We start from the raw sequence: 20,421 nt of genomic DNA, 5'->3' as shown, positions 1-20,421 counted from the left end.
CTAGGGACCCGAATCTGGACAGAGCTGGAACGATGTGCTGGGAGCTTCAAATGAAAAATCTAAGGTCGGAAATGGACTTAGGAGGTCGAAAACATGTGGGATATGAAGTTTGGTCAAGTTTGGATCAGGTTGGATGGCGGTCGCCGGAAAACGGTTGAGTTTTCCGGCATTTTCGGCCTTGGACGGGGCTGTGCTTGGGCTGAACGACCAGGGCTGATTGCTGGAGTTTGAGAGGGTTTTGGAAATTGAGAGGTTCTCCTAGAGTGAGAAAGCTTGAGAGAGAATGGAAATTGAGTTGTGATTAAGTTAATGACCCAAGAGGCTTATATGAGAAGGCTAATGATGCAAAATTAGTGAAATTAAGTGTGATTTAGAGGGGGTTTATGGGGCTGCCGAATTTTTGAAGAGGCGTTAGGATGGGGAAATGTCACTTAGAGTGTGGGTGAAGCAAGAGGAGAAGTGATGGGAAGTGATGGATGGGAGATATGTGTAAGAAGGTGTAAGAGATATTTGAATTTGTGTAGTGGAGGGAGCTTCTTGGGTTTGAGCCACCGAATTGAGCCGTGGCTTAGGGATTGAGCCGTGGCTTGGGGTTGAGCCGTGGCTTGGGGTTGAGCCGCGACTTGGAGGCTTGGCTTGGCTGAGCTGTGGGTCCCATTTGACTAAGAGAAAAGTCGGGAAAAGCTCGAGACTTGATTGAACGCGCGTTCGATCTTTGATGCCCGATTAATTAATAGATTTGGAATGCTTGAATGAAGAGAATTTGAATGAGCCTAATATCGCCATGCATCGTGTGAACGGACGTTCGGGTGACTCGGCGCCTCGAGAGTCGGTTTTGTCCTGTTTGGGCATTCAGAATGGAATTAACCGTCCCCGTTCTCCGATTGCTCCTTTGTGCGTTGTGGTGCTTGTCTCGGTGAGCTTTTTGTCTCGCGCGAGATCGTTGGCTCGCCGTCCCCGGCCAAAGACCGTTGGCCCTAGAAGACCTAGGGAATTGTGACCGGGGCTTTCTCAATGTTCCCCGAATGTCTTGAGGTGTTCGGGGATCGCTGTGATCTTTGTTCTCCTTGAATGTGCCCCAAAGATTCATCGGGAGGCGTTTGCTACCACTGAAACGTCCCTCGGGGAGCCCTGTAGAGTTCCGAATGGTCGTCTGAAGCTTGTCCCATGACCTCGGTGGTCCCTGAGTGCCTGTAAGCCCGTTTTAGGGGGCCGTTTACTTGTCAGTGGAGCGGGCCCCGAGAGCCCTGTCGGAAAAGGCGTCCGGGAGAGATCGAAGTGTCCCGGGTTATGTGGTATGCCCCGGAAATGCGCCCGGACGTGTCGTTGGTAACTTTGGCACTAAGGGGGATTTTTAGAGTCCCATATTGGGCACCTTTCGGTACTTCAGTGATTCGGTGATGAATAGTGCCGCAGTGCCAGCTCCGCTGTTTTCGGGGTTCTTTGCCTGTAAGTTCTTCCGACTGTTCTCTTCGGCTTTTCTAATGGACCCATCTCTTCTCCTGTTGTTCATGACTCCGTGACCGCACGTTTGCCTCTGATTGCCGAGTGATGAATAGTAACCCGGGCTTTGATCGGGGATTCTCATGTAGGAAGCCGGTGGGCCAAAATGGGGTGCTGCCAGTAAATGTACGAAAAGCGATAAATAAACATGCAAGCAAGCAAACGGATTTGAGCCCGAACCCACTAAGTATGTCCCCAGTGGAGTCGCCAAGCTGTGCGCACCTGAATTTCATCTCGTCGGGGTACGCATGCGCGAAGCCTATGCAACGCGGCTTGGGAGTGTCCACCTTCCCGGGGACGCGTGACGAACACGCGTGAGAAGGAGTCGCCACTTACTGTTTACGACCCGTAGGTCGAGGGCCGTTGAGTCGCCCGGGTCTAGGGGTACAAGGTACACCTAAATGCTAAGGCAATGGTCATACGGAACCGGAAATTCCGAATTTGGGGGTTCTATTACGTGCGGGCCTATATCCCGCACGCCCTTTCGGTACTCTAATTTGCTAGGCTTGCCGTTTTGTTTATTTACCGCGTGACTTAGGGTTGCACTTGACTCGCCCGTTTTGACACCGTAAAGTCGATGAATTGATCAAGTTGGGCCAAGGCCCCGAGAGAAAAGTAGGCTTGTGTCTCGAGAAATCGGTTCACAATCTTTGTGTTACAGTTCGTCGAACCGTGATGGTCGATTCCTGCGCAAACCGAGACCACTAGTGTTCAAGCTTACTCATCTCTTGGTAACAATAGACCAACTTAACCGATTCGACACTCGGACCTCTCGCTCGCCGATCGAGGATCCTTACAAATGAATATACAAATAAAGTTCCTTACAGTGTTCTCTCAAAGAAATACAAATTACAATTGAATAAATGAATCCCTGATCAGCTTGCATTGGGTCAATATTCCGCTCCGGCTCACCGTGTGTTTTGAATGACCGATAAATAAATTAAAGCAATGCGGGCTCAAAGAGTCGGAGGTCGGGTTCGATCATACCAACGGGTGATAGAAGAATCGATAGATTCTTATTGAAGCCATCGGACCGATCGAGCTCCCGGGTGATATCTAACCGCGATTCACACATCCAATCCAAATCGCCTTCCACATAGGCCATACTTGGAGTGTGATGGTGACTCGAGGCTAGATCCCATTACGCACTCGGGTTGCACGCGCTCAGTGAGTTAGGAGGCATTGGATCTCGTGTTCGGTGATTTGGGGCGTTGGACCCCGTGTATTACGTAACCTGAGGGTTCGGACCCGAGCCGTGACAAATCAGCAAAAGCGAGTGGAAAATAGAAGAAAACTAATAAAACGGATGAAAAACGGACGAAAACAGACAAATATAGACAATTACAGACAAGTTCTGTATTAGGCCGAATGTACGTGATTTAATCAGTTATTAACCGGGGTTGATTATCAAACAATGTATCTAACTTAGGCAAGCAAAGAGATGGGCTAGGATATGGTTCTAGGCCAATTACATGTGTGAGTTTGTTTTTAAGATTTCATTTCGTGAATGTCACTGCGGCTTCACTGAATATGCCAAACTCGTATTTTGACTCTATATTTGGAACCTAGTGTTCCGCCTAGCCATTATCTAATGTTTGATTAAGTCAAATGCATGATTAATCCGATTTTATATGTTTTGTGATAGAAATAATAATGCTAACTACCGAATCTACGGTAAGAGGATAGAAACACTGAAAGTGGATGAAATGGGCCATGCGAATGAAACTCGCACCCAACCGGGCTGCCCCTTTCTATCCATAGATCGTGGTGTTTCGGTCTCCTTAACGCCTAGGATATCGGCGGATCACGAAATGACGGTTATGCCCTTGGGCGGTAAAATGTGTGAAGTGCACGTGTAAAATGGAGATCGCGTGACACGAAGAGGTCCGAAGAGAACTCACATATTTCGACTTGAGCCGCCTCAAATTGGGCTCGGGCTCGAGTCGTAGTACGCGAGTGCTCCCTAGACACTGATTATATTCGTGTTATGCGTCTCGATGTTATGAAATTGTGGATTTTGAAAAGGGCATTTCCACCGTTTCGTAATTCGTCGATGCGTTTACAAATTGATATTCGATTTGTCCAATTATTTAGGCCAAATGGTTTAATTAGTTAAATGACACGTCCCATTTCCTTGTTTGTGGGATTATTTAGTGATTATGTCTTCGAGTCATGAATGTTATGGAGTCGATGGGCGATCGTTCAAAACTAACGCGCCTAACATGGGAGCTAACGCGTAATCAACGATTAAACGGATGAGCCAAGGGGAACTCACGGGTCCCTCCCTTGGGACTAGGCCGTGAGTTTCCATGGTTCAACCACGGCCAAGACGGTCTCCCCTACCTCGACTTTAGCCGTTTCCCGTCATGCTAACGTGTAATATGTGATGAGCGAACATAAAATGCATGAACCAACCAATTTCGGGGAAAGGGAGGTCACGTTGGCCCCGGATGAGCCAAGGAGGCTCTCGGATCCCTTCCTCGGGGATTGGCCATGAGCTTCGATGGTTCAAACGAGGCTAATGTGGTCTCTCTTACCTCGCCTTCGGTTATTTCGTGCCATGATATACATGCTAGAACAATATTCGAGTGTAACAAACGACATAAATATGCATGGAAACGAATAAAGGTCGGAACTTGCATGCAAACGAGTGTTATTCATCTTATCACTCCATAACAAGCAAATATTGAGAACCTAATTTCCCTAAGTTGTAGAGGAGTGTTACCTAGCCTCGGAACACGAGGAAAGAGTTGGAGAAGTGGCAAAGGGAGTCGGGAGACTCAGCTGGAACGAACAGACCCGAACCGGTGCAGTCGGGTCGACTGGCAATCTGGCTTGTCGGGGCTGTACCGGTTGATCGGGAAGGAATTTTCGCACGGGGCCAATTTCGTTGGATTCCCAAGAGACTAAGGATCGTGCCTATGGTGGTTTTGGGAAGAGAGCATGCGTAGATTTTCCGGAAATCAAAAACAAACTCGGGTTAGTAAAAAATGACAGACCCAGTCGGGACGAAACAGACCCGACTGGCACCCGACGGAAAAACGGGTCTACAGGAGGTTCTTGGTGGTCTTTTGGTGCAAGATCAGTGGTATTGGACTCCTAACTGAGTGAAGATCACGGTGATAGGTGGCTCGTAGCGAGATTCAACCCGAGCTGACCTGTACGTTCCTGCAAAGTTCGGGTTAGAAAAGAAAACCAGAGGAACAGACCCGACTGGCACCCGATGAAGAAACGACTCTACGGGGGGTTCCCGGTGGTCTTTTGATGCAAGGTCGGTGGCATTGGACTTCTAACTGAGTGTAGATCACGGTGATAGGTGGCTCGTAGCGAGATTCAACCCGAGCTGACCTGTATGTTCCTGAAAAGTTCGGGTTAGAATAGAAAACCAGAGGAACAGACTCGACTGGCACCCGATGAAGAATCGACTCTACGGGAGGCTTTCGCTGGTCTTTTGATGCAAGATCGGTGGCATTGGACTCCTAACTGACTGAGGATCATGCCTGTAGTGGTTTCGTGAAGATTTGACATGTCGATTTTCCTGAGAGATGCAAAGAAAACCGGTAAAAACTGGAAAAAAATCTGTGAAGGGAGAAAAGAGAGAAACGGCGGTGGTGCGCGGTTGAGCGGCTCTCGGCACGCGACCACCTTATCATGGGGGAGAGTGAGGGTCATGAGGAACCCCTAGGAAATGATGGCATGACTCGCCATAGTCGTGAGGTAGTGGAAATGTCCGGGAAGCCCGGGAAGCCGTGAAAACACCTACGGAACCCGGTTCTGGACAGAGCTGGTTCGGGCTGCTGGGAGCTTCAAATCGCAAAACTAACACCGGAAATGGACTCGGGAGGTCGAATACATGTGGGATATGTAGTTAGTTTGAGGCTCGGATAAGTCGGGAAGGAAGAACTCACCTAGAAACCAGGAAACTCCCTAGGGACCCGAATCTGGATTGGGCTGAAACGGGACCTAGATGACTTCAAATGGCAAAACTAACACCGTAAATGGACTCGGAAGGTCGAATACGTGTGGGATATGAAGTTTGGTCAAGTTTGGATCGGGTTGGATGGCGGTCGCCGGAAAACGGTTGAGTTTTCGGGCAAACCGGCCTTGTATCCGGGCTGTTATGGGGCTGAGCGAAATCTGGAAAATGAGGGGAGTTTGGAGAGTGTTCTTGAGTGAGAAAGCTAGAGAGAGGTTGCAAGAAGAGTTGTGATTAAGTTAATGATGCAATGGGCTTATAAAGGAAGACTTAATGGCTTGTTTAGTGAAAATAAAGCACAATTAAGGAGAGGGTTAGGGGGATCCGAATTTTTAAGATGGATTAAGGAGGGGAAGTTGTCTTGAAAGGTGATGGGAAGTGATGGATGGAAGAGTGGAGTTGATGGGTGTAAGAGATATTTTGAAAAATGGGTGGATGAGGCTCATTTGGCTTGTCATTAGAGGAGAGCCATGGCTCGCGGCTTAGCTCGGCTCTGCTCGGCTTGGCTAGCTCAAGGGTCCCACTTGATTAGGAAGAAAGCCGGAAGAAACTCAGGACTCGATTGATCGCGCATTCGATTTCCGTGGTTCGCTTGAATGATGAATTACCGATGTATGCGCGAATACGATTTTAATGAGCCTAATATTGACATGCTTATTAAAAGCGAATGTTCGGGTGACTCGGGGATTCAAAAGCCGATTTTGCTCCGTTTGGATGATCAGAGCGAAGTTGTCTGTTTTTGTCGCCTGTTCGCGCCTCTGCGTGCTATACTGCTTGTGTTGGCGTGCTTTGTGTTTTGGGCAGAACGGTTTACTTGCCGGCCCCGACTGGAAATCGATAACCGGAGACGTCCTAAGAATCCGCGAACGGGGCTCTCTTAGTGGTTCCCAAGTTTTTTGATGTGTTCGGAGACCACTGCGATCTTTGTTTGTCAAAATGAGCCCCGAAGGTTTGCCGGGAGGCGTTCGTGGCCATTAAAATGCCACTCGGGAAACCGATATGCTTTGCTTGGTCCGAGCCAAAATGATTTCCTAGGCCCTAGGGGTTGCTGGGAATGGATGGTGCAGAGTTCGGGAGTCAACATTTCCCTGAATAGGCTATGAGCACAAGATTCCCCGTGAAGGGGCTCTTTTGTTACCGGAATGGTACTCGGGAAACCTAAATGGATTATGCAATGCGATCGGGGTTTATTTCCCAAGCCCTTGCGGTCCCTGGGAATGATTGGCGCAAATTTCGTGCTCTGACGATTTGTTAAAAGGGTCTCCGGCTATGTCTTTCTATAAAAATGGCCCCTTTTTCCGGGTCGGGATCCACTCGGGAGACCAAGATGAGCTCTGAAATGCAATCTAAATCTTGTTCCATGGTCCTAGTGGTCCTTGGGTGTGTGCAGGCCTGTTTCCGGGTGCCGTTTACTTGTCCGTGGATCGGGCGTCCTGGGAGCCCCGTTAGGAAGACGTCTACAGATGTTCGGGAGTAACCCGGCTTAAGCAGTAGACTTCTGAAATGCGCTTGGACGTGCCATTGGTTATTTTGATACCACGGGGGATTTTTAGAGCCCCATATTGGATACCTTTTGACGCTCCGGTGATCCGACAATGAATAGTACCATAGGGCCAGATTCTGTTGTTTCGGGGATCGTTGTTTATTTCCCCTTTTGACTGCCCTTTTGAGCCTTTAGGGGGACTTTGCTTCTCTTCTGTAGCCCGTGCTCCCACGTTCGCGCGTTCGCCTCCGATTGTCGGGCCATGAATAGTAATTCGAGCTTCGGCCGGGAGTCCTTCGTTGGAGCCGGTGGACCAAAATGGGGTGCTGACAGTTTCCTCTGTTATTTCTGACTTTAGGAAACTAAGGATATTTCAGTTGCCTAGTTTATTAGTTTCCAGTTTCTCCTAAGCTTATATAAAGGAGGCTGAGTAGCCGATCAGAGGTAGACTATTCTGGCATTTCGGTGAGATTTTCTCCTTTGTTCTTCATTGAACTCCTTCGGACAAACAAGTGTGACAGCTTGTGATTGTTCGGTACACTTTGATATTATTGGCTCTTGTTTCTTCATAAACAACGGGTCAATAATCATTGTCTTGATATTGTTGGTTCTTGTTTCTATATAAACAACGGGTCAATAATCATTGTTCTTGGTCCGCATCATTTTGGTATCAAAGCATCAAGCTCCAAATCAGGTCTATCCTATCCTTTACGTTTCAATTCGTTGAATTTCATTCCATCTAGCTTGTTCGTTCTGGATTGATTAGTAGCAAGAAAAAAAAAAGAAAAGGAGAGCAAAAAAAAAATTCGGCCAAAAAAAATAGAGCTGAAAAAAAAAGATAGAAAGAAAAGAAAGTAGCCGTTGGTGTCAATTTGATCCGGATTCTTTGCATCATATCATTCTAAAGTTGTTATTTACCTTGTTGTTGATCCGCGTTGATTTTGCTCCCATAATTACCCAATACCTGATCTTCCATATTCCCTTCCCTATATCATCCTCCATATCTTTTCATCCATATATTACTTTGATATATTCCTTTCTTCATTCCTAAAATCTTTTCTTGGTTAAATTTCCTTTAATAATTTATTTCCCTGTTAGTTTGTGTTCAAGTTAGGGTCAATATATTAATTGCTGGTTTGAATTATTATGAGCTAGTTGCCTTTGATTTGTGAGTTTCTGAGTTCTTTAAAGAACTTTGAGGAGGAAATTAGAGTGGAAAGAGGCAAGAGTGGTGAGCGTATCAGAGGGAAAAAGCCATTGAATTGAGCGAAACACGAGTGTTGAGTGACAATAATTTGAGGGCAAACACATGAGCGAGTGGTTGTGAGGTCCTAACACCAATTTTCTTTTCATAGTGCAAACATGAGCTTCGCAGGAAAAGGCAATGAATCTACAACCGGGGATGGAAGTAATGCCGGCCAGCAAGATGTTGCTTTTACTTTGAAAGCCATGCAGCAACAATTCGAGAGATTGAAAGTTGTTTTTGGAGATATGCGTGATAGAATGGACCAGCAAGATCAACGAATTGATCAAATGCAGAGAGAGCAACCCAGGCAACATGTGCGAGTTCCCAATGCAATGAGACTAATCCGCCAGCCGGCGAATCCTCACGATGAAGAAGATGAAGATTATGAGGAAGATGATGAAATTGCATCTATAGGAAGTGTGAGGAGAGCCAGAGGAGTTAGGAATGAGGGGCGAAGACATGGTAGGCGAGATCAAACAATTAGAGATGGAGTAGATAGGAATATTGGGAGTATTAAAATGACGATACCACCTTTTCAAGGGAGGAATGACCCTGACGCTTTTATCGAATGGGAGAGGAAGGTGGAGCTTGTATTTGATTGCCATAATTACTCGGAAGAGAAGAAAGTGAAGCTTGCAGCAGTGGAATTCACTGATTATGCCATCGTTTGGTGGGACAAATTGGTTAAGGAAAGGAGAAGGAACCATAAAAGACCTATTGAGACCTGGGAGGAGATGAAGACTGTCATGCGGAGGCGATTTGTTCCCTCGTATTATTATTGGGACTTGCATTTAAAATTGCAAAGTCTAAGGCAAGGGATGAGGAGCGTGGAAGACTACCACAAGGAGATGGAAATAGCTTTGATTCGGGCAAACATTGAAGAAGATGAAGAGGCAACTATGGCTAGGTTTTTATGTGGTTTGAACCAAGAAATTGCTAATGTGGTGGAGTTGCAACATTATGTGGAGATAGAAGAGATGGTTAGCATGGCCATGAAAGTAGCACGGAAACTCAAGAGAGGGAGACCAGCCAAGCATGAGGGTGGTTCTTATTCGGGATTTTCAAATTGGAAGTCGAAATTAGGTGCCAGCTCAAGACCTGATGCAAATCGTAGCATGACTTCAAGGGATTCAACTCAAGTTCCAATTGGACCGATTACGCGAGCACGAGCAAAGAAGTTTAAAGATGAACTCAACGGCCTGATTCAAGAGGTTTGGGCTCAAGCAAATTCGTGGAGGCCCATTGGACATGAATCACGTGATCCACAAAGATCCATCAACATTATTCAAGTTATAGAAGATTCCGGACAAGGCTAAATTCAGCAAGTGTTTAAGGAAGCTTCTAGAACAGTTGATGATCAACAGAAGATAACATCAGATTTGTTTGAAGTTTAAATCTCATAGAGATATTCTAGGGGTATTTAGATTTTATATCTTTATAGATTATGTCATATCTCTATCGATATTCTTGGTTTTAATTTCCTTATCTATAGGAGGAGATATGACCATATTAGGATTACTTTATGTTATATATATTCATCTTAGTCAATTTTTAATGGGAGGAACATTCAGAAAATTGTGAGAGTATTCTCTTGGTTCTTGAAGAACTAATCGAACTTATCGGAAGTTTCCGTGGCGTTCATCATCGACTTATCAAACGGCTTTCCACCACCGTTTATGGCGTCTTCATCGACTTATCAAGCGGTTTTCCATTACCGTTTGTGGCGTCTTCCTATATACCGAGGTTCTTGTTTCGCATTAAACAACGGGTTGAGGTCAGTTATACCAAGGTTCTTGTTTTTGTCGTAAACAACGGGTCGAGGGTTCGTCAATCAAATCTGATCGTGGAACGATCTTGGGTTCCTTTAGTTGTCGGGTCTCGTCATTCTTGGCGGGAATCGCATCATTTGGTATCAGAGCATCAGGCTTCAAATCGGGTTTATCCTATCCTTTTTTGTTTCAATTTGCTGAGTTTCGCTTCATCGAAATTGTTCTTTGTGGATTATTAGTAAAAAAAAAAGGGCTGAAAAAAAAATATACAAAGCTGAAAAAAAAAAGAGCTAAAAAAAAAATCGGCCAAAAAAAAATACAGAGCTGAGAAAAAAAAAAGATCGAAAGAAAAGAAAGAAGACATCGTTGTCAATTTGATCCAAATTTTTTACATCAGACCATTCTAAAGTTGTTATTTCTCGTTCTTTGTAATCTGCATTGATTCTGATCCCATAATTTCATATAACATTCTGGTTTATTTAATCCTTCATAGTAGTTGCCTTTTCTCTTGTTTCTTTTCTTCCTGAAATTTCCTTTGATCATTAATTTTCCTTGATGAGTTCTTGGTGAATTGTTGCTGGAAAATTTGGAGTTGTTTGTTTAGTTCCAAAGGAACTGAAAGAGAATTGTCGAGTGGAAAAAGGCAAGAGCGGTGAGAATATTAGAGGGTTAAAAGCCACATATTTTGTTGAGTGAAAACACGAGTGTAGAGTGATTCACATTCTTGAGTGTAAACACGTAAGGGAGCGAATTGTGAGGTCCATTCTTTCTAACTTTATTTTGCAGCAATCATGTCTCACAATAGTGCTAAGAGTATTCCCGAAGGTGCAACGGAATTGGCTGATTCGAAAATACTTATAGAGGCCATGATGAGTGAGATGAGGCGTGTGATGCGGTTGGAGTTTGAGCAGGTTCATGAACGGATAGATCTGATAGAGAATAAACGTGTGGAGCAGCCACGAAACGCTCCTAATGCACGTAGGAGGGAAAGAGTTCAACCGAGGGAAGTGAGGGTTGAAGATGAAGAGATTTATGGGGCTGGTTTTGATGAAGATGATCGAGATTCGGTTGTTAGTAATAGGAGACATGGAGGGCGGTTTAGAGAAGATAGGAATCGGGAAGATTATAACTTGGGTAGTATTAAGATGAAAATCCCATCGTTCCAAGGAAAGAGTGATCCCGAAGCATTCCTTGAGTGGGAGAAAAAGGTGGAGTTTGTATTTGATTGTTATAGTTATTCCGAGCTGAAGAAAGTCAAATTGGCAGCAATTGAATTCTCGGATTATGCAATTGTTTGGTGGGATCAATTGATGATAAATAGGCGAAGAAATAGAGAGCCACCTATAGCTACGTGGGAGGAAATGAAAAGGGTGATGAGGAAGCGATTTGTTCCTAGTTATTACTACCGGGAGCTGTATAATAAGTTACAAAGTCTTAGGCAAGGTAACCGGAGTGTAGAGGAATATTTTAAGGAGATGGAAGTGGCCATGATTAGAGCTAACATAGAGGAGGATCGAGAGGCTACTATGGCAAGATTTTTGGCTGGATTGAACCGAGAAATTCAAAATGCCGTGGAATTACAACATTATGTGGAGTTGGAAGATATGGTGCACATGGCCATCAAGATTGAGAACCAGTTCAAGAGGAGAGGCAATACACGTGCAAGCCAAAGTCCAAGCACATCCACTTGGAAACCGAATCAGTGGAAGAAAGATGAGAAGCAATCCACGTCGATGTTGAAAACCGAGCAAAAGCGAGAAGCAACCAGCCATGTTCCTCAAGGTAAAACCGACATTTCTACCTCCAAGAATCGTGACATTAAGTGTTTTAAATGCCAAGGCAGGGGACACATAGCAAGTCAATGCCCAAACAAGCGGGTCATGGTGATGCGAGACAATGGTGACATTGTGACCGACACTGAAGATTCCGACACCGATGACATGCCCCCATTGGAGGACGTTCCCGAAGAGGAATATTTAGCTCCAGATGCATTGACATTGGTGGCAAGGAGAGCATTAAGCTTGCAAACAAAAGGAGTTGAAGAAGTGCAGCGGGAGAACATCTTTCACACTAGGTGCTACATCAAAGACAAGGTATGTAGTGTGATTATTGATGGTGGTAGTTGTACTAATGTCGCAAGTGCAACAATGGTGGAAAAATTAAGATTGCCCATGGTGAAGCACCCTAGGCCGTACAAGCTGCAATGGTTGAATGATAGTGGTGAGATAAGGGTGAACAAGCAGGTGTTAGTTGCATTTCGAATCGGTAAATACGAAGATGAAGTGTTGTGTGATGTAGTACCGATGCAAGCAGGACACTTGTTGCTAGGGCGTCCATGGCAATTTGATAGACGAGTGAAGCATGATGGCTTTACGAACAAATACTCCTTTGTACTTAATCAGCGATCAATCACTCTTGTACCATTGACTCCGCAGCAAGTATATGAGGATCAAGTGAGATTGCAAAAAGAGAGTGATCAAAAGAAAGAGAGTGAACAGAAGAAAAAGAGTGAAATCAGAGAGAGGCCGAGAAAAATGAGAGAGAAAAAGAAAATCAAAATTCGGCCATTGAGAGAAAATCAGAGAGAAAACAAAAGAATTTTTATGCAAACATGGGAGAAATTAGGCAAGCAATGTTTTTAAATCAGTCGATGATTGTACTTTTGTACAAAGAGGCATTTTTCAATACTAACGAACTTGATATCTTTCTTCCTAGTTCTGTTGTTTCTCTTTTGCAGGAGTATGAGGATGTCTTTCCCGAGGAAACACCACATGGCTTACCTCCAATCCGAGGGATTGAACATCAAATTGATTTTGTTCCCGGTGCGACAATTCCAAACCGACCAGCCTATAGGAGCAATCCTGAGGAGACAAAGGAGCTTCAACGGCAGGTAAAGGAGTTGTTAGAGAAAGGGTACGTGAGGGAGAGCTTGAGCCCATGCGCTGTTCCAGTAATACTTGTACCTAAGAAGGATGGGACGTGGAGAATGTGCGTTGATTGCTGAGCAATCAACAACATAACGGTAAAGTATCGTCATCCTATTCCTCGCTTAGATGATATGTTAGATGAGTTACATGGTTCTTGTGTATTTTCTAAAATTGATTTAAAGAGTGGTTATCATCAGATTAGAATGAAAGAAGGAGATGAATGGAAAACTGCCTTTAAAACAAAATACGGTTTGTACGAATGGTTAGTTATGCCTTTTGGTTTGACTAATGCTCCAAGCACTTTTATGAGACTTATGAATCATGTTTTGCGTGCATTTAGAGGTAGATTTGTGGTTGTCTACTTTGATGATATACTAGTTTACAGCAAAAACTTAGATGATCATAAGGTACATTTGAAATCTGTCTTAGATGTGCTTAGGAAGGAAAAGTTATTTGCTAATATGAAGAAGTGTACTTTTTGCACCGATAAGCTTGTTTTTTTGGGATTTGTTGTTAGTGCACAAGGTATACAGGTTGATGAGGAGAAGGTACGTGCAATCCAAGAGTGGCCTAGTCCCACAAGTGTAAGTAATGTTCGTAGTTTTCATGGACTTGCTAGTTTCTATCGACTGTTCGTGAAGGACTTTAGTAGCATAGCAGCACCACTTACTGAAGTGATCAAGAAAAACGTTGGATTTAGATGGGGAGAAGAACAAGAGAAGGCGTTTCAGCTAATCAAAGAGAAGCTGACCAACGCTCCTTTATTATCTTTACCTAACTTTTCTAAAACTTTTGAGATTGAATGTGATGCTTCAGGTGTTGGTATAGGTGCAGTTCTCATGCAGGAAGGACGACCAATTGCTTACTTCAGCGAAAAACTAAGCGGTGCAGCCTTAAACTATCCAACTTATGATAAAGAGTTGTATGCATTGGTTCGAGCTTTAGAGACGTGGCAGCACTACCTATGGCCTAAGGAGTTCGTGATACACACCGATCATGAGTCCTTGAAACACTTGAAGGGCCAACACAAACTAAACAAAAGACATGCCCGATGGGTGGAGTTCATTGAGACGTTTCCATACGTCATTCGGTATAAGCAAGGTAAGGAGAATGTGGTCGCCGATGCACTTTCTCGCAGGTATGCATTACTCTCTACACTTGATGCAAAATTGCTTGGTTTTGAGCGCATTAAAAATTTATATGCTGATGACCATGAATTTTGTGAGGAATATCGAGCTTGTGAGAAAATTCCTTGTGGTAAGTTCTTTAGGCATGATGACTTTCTGTTTCGAGAGAATAAGTTATGCGTGCCAAATTGTTCCTTGAGAGAGTTATTAGTGCAGGAATCACATGGTGGGGGATTAATGGGACATTTTGGAGTAGCAAAGACTTTAGCTATTTTGCAAGAACACTTCTATTGGCCACATATGAAAAGAGATGTTGAGAGAATTTATGGTAGATGCATTACGTGTAGGCAAGCTAAATCCAAAGTGCAGCCTAACGGTTTGTATACTCCTTTACCAATTCCTAGTGAGCCTTGGATTGATATTTCAATGGACTTTGTGTTAGGATTACCTAGGACTAAACGTGGGAGAGATTCAATTTTTGTGGTTGTGGATAGATTTTCTAAGATGGCACACTTTATTCCATGTCACAAAACGGATGATGCCTCGCATGTTGCTGATTTGTTCTTTAGGGAGATTGTGAGGTTACATGGCATGCCTAGAACAATTGTTTCGGATAGAGATGCTAAGTTCTTGAGCTATTTTTGGAAGATTTTGTGGTGTAAGTTAGGTGCTAAGCTGTTATTTTCTACTACTTGTCACCCACAAACTGATGGTCAAACGGAAGTAGTAAATAGAACTTTGTCTACTTTGTTGAGGGCAATCATAAAAAAAACATTAAAACATGGGAAGAGTGTTTATCACATGTTGAGTTTGCTTATAACAGATCTGTTCATTCCGCTACTAAATTTTCACCATTTGAAGTTGTTTATGGATTTAATCCTTTAACTCCATTGGATTTATCTCCTTTACCTTTGACTGAGCATGTTAATTTAGATGGCAAAAAGAAAGCTGAATTTGTCAAGCAGATTCATGAGAAAACAAGACTCAACATTGAGCGAAAAACGGAGCAGTATACAAAACACGCCAACAAGGGCCGTCATAAGCTGATTTTTGAACCCGGAGATTGGGTTTGGTTGCATATGAGGAAAGAGAGATTTCCGGCGCAAAGACGTTCCAAACTGCTTCCAAGAGGAGATGGACCTTTTCAAGTCCTGGAGCGCATCAATGACAATGCTTATAAACTAGACTTACCTGGTGAGTACAATGTAAGTGCTACTTTTAATGTTGCTGATTTGCTTCCTTTTGATGTAGGTGATGATTTGAGGACAAATCATTTTCAAGAGGAGGGGAATGATGCAAATCGTAGCATGACTTCAAGGGATCCAGCTCAAGTTCCAATTGGACCGATTACGCGAGCACGAGCAAAGAAGTTTAAAGATGAACTCAACGGCCTGATTCAAGAGGTTTGGGCTCAAGCAAATTCGTGGAGGCCCATTGGACATGAATCACGTGATCCACAAAGATCCATCAACATTATTCAAGTTATAGAAGATTCCGGACAAGGCTAAATTCAGCAAGTGTTTAAGGAAGCTTCTAGAACAGTTGATGATCAACAGAAGATAACATCAGATTTGTTTGAAGTTTAAATCTCATAGAGATATTCTAGGGGTATTTAGATTTTATATCTTTATAGATTATGTCATATCTCTATCGATATTCTTGATTTTAATTTCCTTATCTATAGGAGGAGATATGACCATATTAGGATTACTTTATGTCTATATATATTCATCTTAGTCAATTTTTAATGGGAGGAACATTCAGAAAATTGTGAGAGTATTCTCTTTGGTTCTTGAAGAACTAATCGAACTTATCGGAAGTTTCCGTGGCGTTCATCATCGACTTATCAAACGGCTTTCCACCACCGTTTGTGGCGTCTTCATCGACTTATCAAGCGGTTTTCCATTACCGTTTGTGGCGTCTTCCTATATACCGAGGTTCTTGTTTCGCATTAAACAACGGGTTGAGGTCAGTTATACCAAGGTTCTTGTTTTTGTCGTAAACAACGGGTCGAGGGTTCGTCAATCAAATCTGATCGTGGAACGATCTTGGGTTCCTTTAGTTGTCGGGTCTCGTCATTCTTGGCGGGAATCGCATCAAGACCAGTAGAGAAACCCAAATCGAATGCCGAAAGGAGCATGAGCAAGAGCCAAGGGGACAACAATGAGAGAGGTAACTCTACATCCCAAGCTCAAAAGAATAGAGATATCAAATGTTTCCAGTGTTTGGGATCTGGGCTTATTACTTCTCAATGTCCAAATAAAAGGGCAATGATCATGCTGGATAGTGGGGAAATTGAAACTGAAGAGGAGAAAAGTGATTCAATGCCAACACAAGATGATTCTAGTAGTGATTATGAATATACTACTGAGGGGAATGCCTTAGTAATCATGCGAGCACTGAATGTACAAATTAAGGAAGAAGAGATAGATGATGTGCCAAGGAAAAATATATTCCACACTAGATGCCAAGTGAAGGATCGGGTATGTAGTTTGATCATTGACGGGGATAGCTGTGTGAATGTGGCTAGTAAGTTACTTGTTGACAAGTTGGGATTGCGTACATTGAAGCATCCTAGGCCATATAAGCTGCAATGGTTGAATGAAAGTGGAGAAGTGAAGGTGAACAAGCAAGTTCTGGTTTCCTTTACAATTGGGAGATACAATGATAAAGTTCTTTGTGATGTAGTGCCCATGCATGCTAGTCATATGTTGCTTGGGAGGCCATGGCAGTTCGATAGACAGACAATACATGATGGGTATAAGAATCGATACTCTTTTGTCAAGGATGGTAAAAAGGTGACACTTGTTCCATTGACACCTTATTAGGTGTATGAGGATCAGCTCCGAATCAAGAGATCAATTTGTGAAAAAAGTGAGGTAGAAGTTGAGATTGAAAGAAAAAAAGAGAGTGAGCAAGTGAGAGAGGAAACTGGTAAGACTAGAGAGGAAGAAATTCGGGATAGTAAAAAGAAAGATAGTTCAGCTATAGATGAGAGGAAAGAGTTAGTTGAGAGAAAAGAGAAAAAAATGAGTTTCTATGCAAAAGAAAGAGAGATCAAGAGTGCATTCAAAGCTAATCGCCCAATGATCTTGTTTGTTTATAAGGAGGCTTATTTCTCTGACCTTAATTCTTCTTTGCCAAGTTGTGTTACCTCTCTTTTGCAGGAGTTTGGAGATGTTTTTCCCACGGAGTTACCCAATCATTTGCCACCAATAAGGGGAATAGAGCATCAAATCGACTTTGTGCCAGGAGCCGCAATTCCGAACCGGCCAGCATATCGAAGTAATCCGGAGAAGACAAGGGAATTTCAAAGGCAAGTGCACGAGCTTTTAGCTAAAGGGCATGTGCGTGAGAGCATGAGTCTTTGTGCGGTCCCGGTGTTGTTGGTGCCAAAGAAAGATGGTACTTGGCGAATGTGTGTTGATTGCCGCGCTGTAAACAAAATCACGGTAAAGTATCGACATCTTATTACTCGATTAGATGACATGTTGGATGAATTGCATGGTTCCACGTTATTTACAAAAATAGACTTGAAAAGCGGATATCATCAGATTAGGATGAATGAGGGTGATGAGTGGAAAACGGCTTTCAAAACAAAATATGGCTTGTATGAGTGGTTAGTTATGCCATTCGGATTAACTAATGCGCCTAGTACTTTCATGAGGCTCGTGAATCATGTTTTGCCTACTTTCATTGGAAAATTCGTTGTTGTATATTTTGATGATATCTTGGTGTATAGTAAGAGCTTGAAGGATCATATTTATCATTTGCGATGCGTGCTTCAGGCATTGAGACATGAAAAATTATATGCTAACTTGAAGAAATGTACATTTTGCATGGATCGAGTTGTGTTTTTGAGATTTGTTGTTAGTTCCAAGAGTATTCAGGTTGATGAGGAAAAGGTGAAAGCAATTAATGATTGGTCGACGCCGAAATTCGTAACCGAGGTAAGAAGTTTTCATGGTCTAGCCAGTTTTTATAGGCGATTTGTGTGGGATTTTAGTACTTTGGCTGCTCCATTGACGGAAGTGGTTAAGAAAGATATAAGTTTCAAATGGGGAGTAGAGCAAGAGTAAGCATTTAATTTGATTAAGGAAAGGCTTTGTTCTGCACCTTTATTGGTTTTACCTGATTTTTCGAAAACTTTCGAGATTGAATGTGATGCTTCCGGGATTGGTATAGGTGCTGTTTTGATGCAGGAAAAACGACCGATTGCCTACTTTAGTGAGAAGCTAAATGGAGCCGCTTTGAATTATTCTGCATATTACAAGGAACTCTATGGTCTGGTCCGCGCTTTGGAGACGTGGCAGCACTACTTGTGGTCGAAGGAATTTGTCATACACACGGACCACGAATCATTGAAGCGTTTGAAAGGGCAAAACAAGCTGAATCGGAGACATGCCAAATGGGTCGAATTCATAGAGATGTTTCCATACTTGATTCAGTACAAGCAAGGAAAAGAAAACGTGGTAGCTGATGCATTATCACGGAGGTATGTACTTATCTCTACTCTAAATGCTAAATTTCTTGGGTTTGAACATCTTAAGGAGTTGTACATGCAAGATTCTGACTTTGGTGCTATATATAGTGCATGTGAAAAGGGTGCATTTGGTAAGTTTTATAAGCACGACGAATTCTTATTTAGGGAGAATAAGCTGTGCATTCCTAATTCTTCTATGTGTGAATTACTTGTGCTTGAGTCGCATGGGGGGGGGGTCTTATGGGTCATTTCGGGGTAGTTAAGACTTTGGATATTTTGAGAGAACATTTCTTTTGGCCACATATGAAGAGAGATATGGAGAGAATTTGCTCTAAATGTGTTACTTGTAAGAAGGCGAAATCAACAGTCAAACCTCATGGAATGTATATGCCTTTACCTGTTCCTAATGAGCCTTGGACTGATATATCCATGGATTTCATCCTAGGATTGCCTAGGTCTAATAAAGGACGAGATTCCATTTTCGTAGTTGTGGGTCAATTTTCTAAGATGGCTCATTTTATTCTATGTCGCAAAACTAATGATGCCACACATTGTTGATTTGTTCTTTAGGGAGGTAGTGCGATTGCATGGGATACCTAAGACCATAGTTAGTGATCGGGATGCTAAGTTCTTGAGTCATTTTTGGCGCCTCCTGTGGGGAAAGTTAGGAACTAAATTGTTATTTTCAACTACTTGTCATCCCCAAACGGATGGGCAAACCGAGGTGGTTAATAGGACATTGTCCACTCTTCTTCGTACAGTCATAAAAAGGAATTTGAAGTCTTGGGAAGATTGCATACCGTTTATTGAGTTTGCTTATAATCGTACAGTACATTCTTCTACTAACTTCTCACCATTTCAGATTGTGTATGGTTTTAATCCATTAACACCTTTGAATCTAATCCCTTTGCCTATGAGTGAGATTTCTAGTCTTGACTGGAAGAAAAAGGCAGATATGGTGAAAAATATTCATGAAGAAGCGAGGCAACATATCTTGAAGAAGAATAAACAATATGCTGAACGTGCCAACAAGGGACGGAAGAAAGTGATTTTTTAGCCAGGAGATTGGGTGTGGGTTCATATGAGGAAGGAAAAATTTCCAAACCAACGGAAATCCAAATTTAGTCCACGAGGAATTGGACCATTCCAAGTCGTAGCCAAGATAAATGATAATGCCTACAAAATAGATTTACCAGGTGAGTATAATGTTAGCCCAACTTTTAATGTTTCTGATCTTTCTCCGATTGATGTAGGTTTCGATTCGAGGACGAATCCTTTTGAAGAGCGGGAAAATGATGAGGATCATGGGCATGATAATGAGGCTGATGCACACGAGCTTGGAAGTCGGACTCGTGAAGAGGGAGCTGAAGTACAAGATTTTGGAGGCTTGCATGTTCCGAGTGGGCCAATCACACGGGCGAAGGCCAAACAAATTCAACAAGCTATGGAGAGCCTGCTGATGGGCTTTTTGGGCCAAGAGGAGTCTAATTCAATTGGGTCTCCAAAGGCCTTTATTCACTTGACTTGCCATGAGATGCTGAAGCTGGAATAAAAGACTGCCAACTATTCTAGATAGCCTTTATTTAGTTTCCTCTGTTATTTCTGGCTTTAGGAAACTAAGGATATTCCAGTTGCCTAGTTTATTAGTTTCCAGTTTCTCCTAAGCTTATATAAAGGAGGCTGAGTATCTGATCAGAGGTAGACTATTCTGGTATTTTGGTGAGATTTTCTCCTTTGTTGTTCATTGAACTCCTTCGAACAAACAAGTGTGACAGCTTGTGATTGTTCGGTACACTTTGATATTATTGGTTCTTGTTTCTTCATAAACAACGGGTCAATAATCCTTGTCTTGATATTGTTGGTTCTTGTTTCTCTATAAACAACGGGTCAATAATCCTCTTTATCTA

General features: G+C 43.0%; 1 pseudogene; it reads left to right on the top strand.

The window, feature by feature from the left end:
- The first annotated feature begins 8,324 nt into the window (after window positions 1–8,324).
- LOC116193749 lies at window positions 8,325–15,215 on the top strand (annotated as a pseudogene).
- The last annotated feature ends 5,206 nt before the right edge of the window (window positions 15,216–20,421 follow it).

Source organism: Punica granatum, chromosome 2 (assembly GCF_007655135.1).
Source record: "Punica granatum isolate Tunisia-2019 chromosome 2, ASM765513v2, whole genome shotgun sequence".
Classification (NCBI taxonomy): Eukaryota; Viridiplantae; Streptophyta; class Magnoliopsida; order Myrtales; family Lythraceae; genus Punica; species Punica granatum.
Note: the sequence above shows the minus strand (reverse complement) of the source record. Positions and strands in the feature narration are given on the sequence as shown.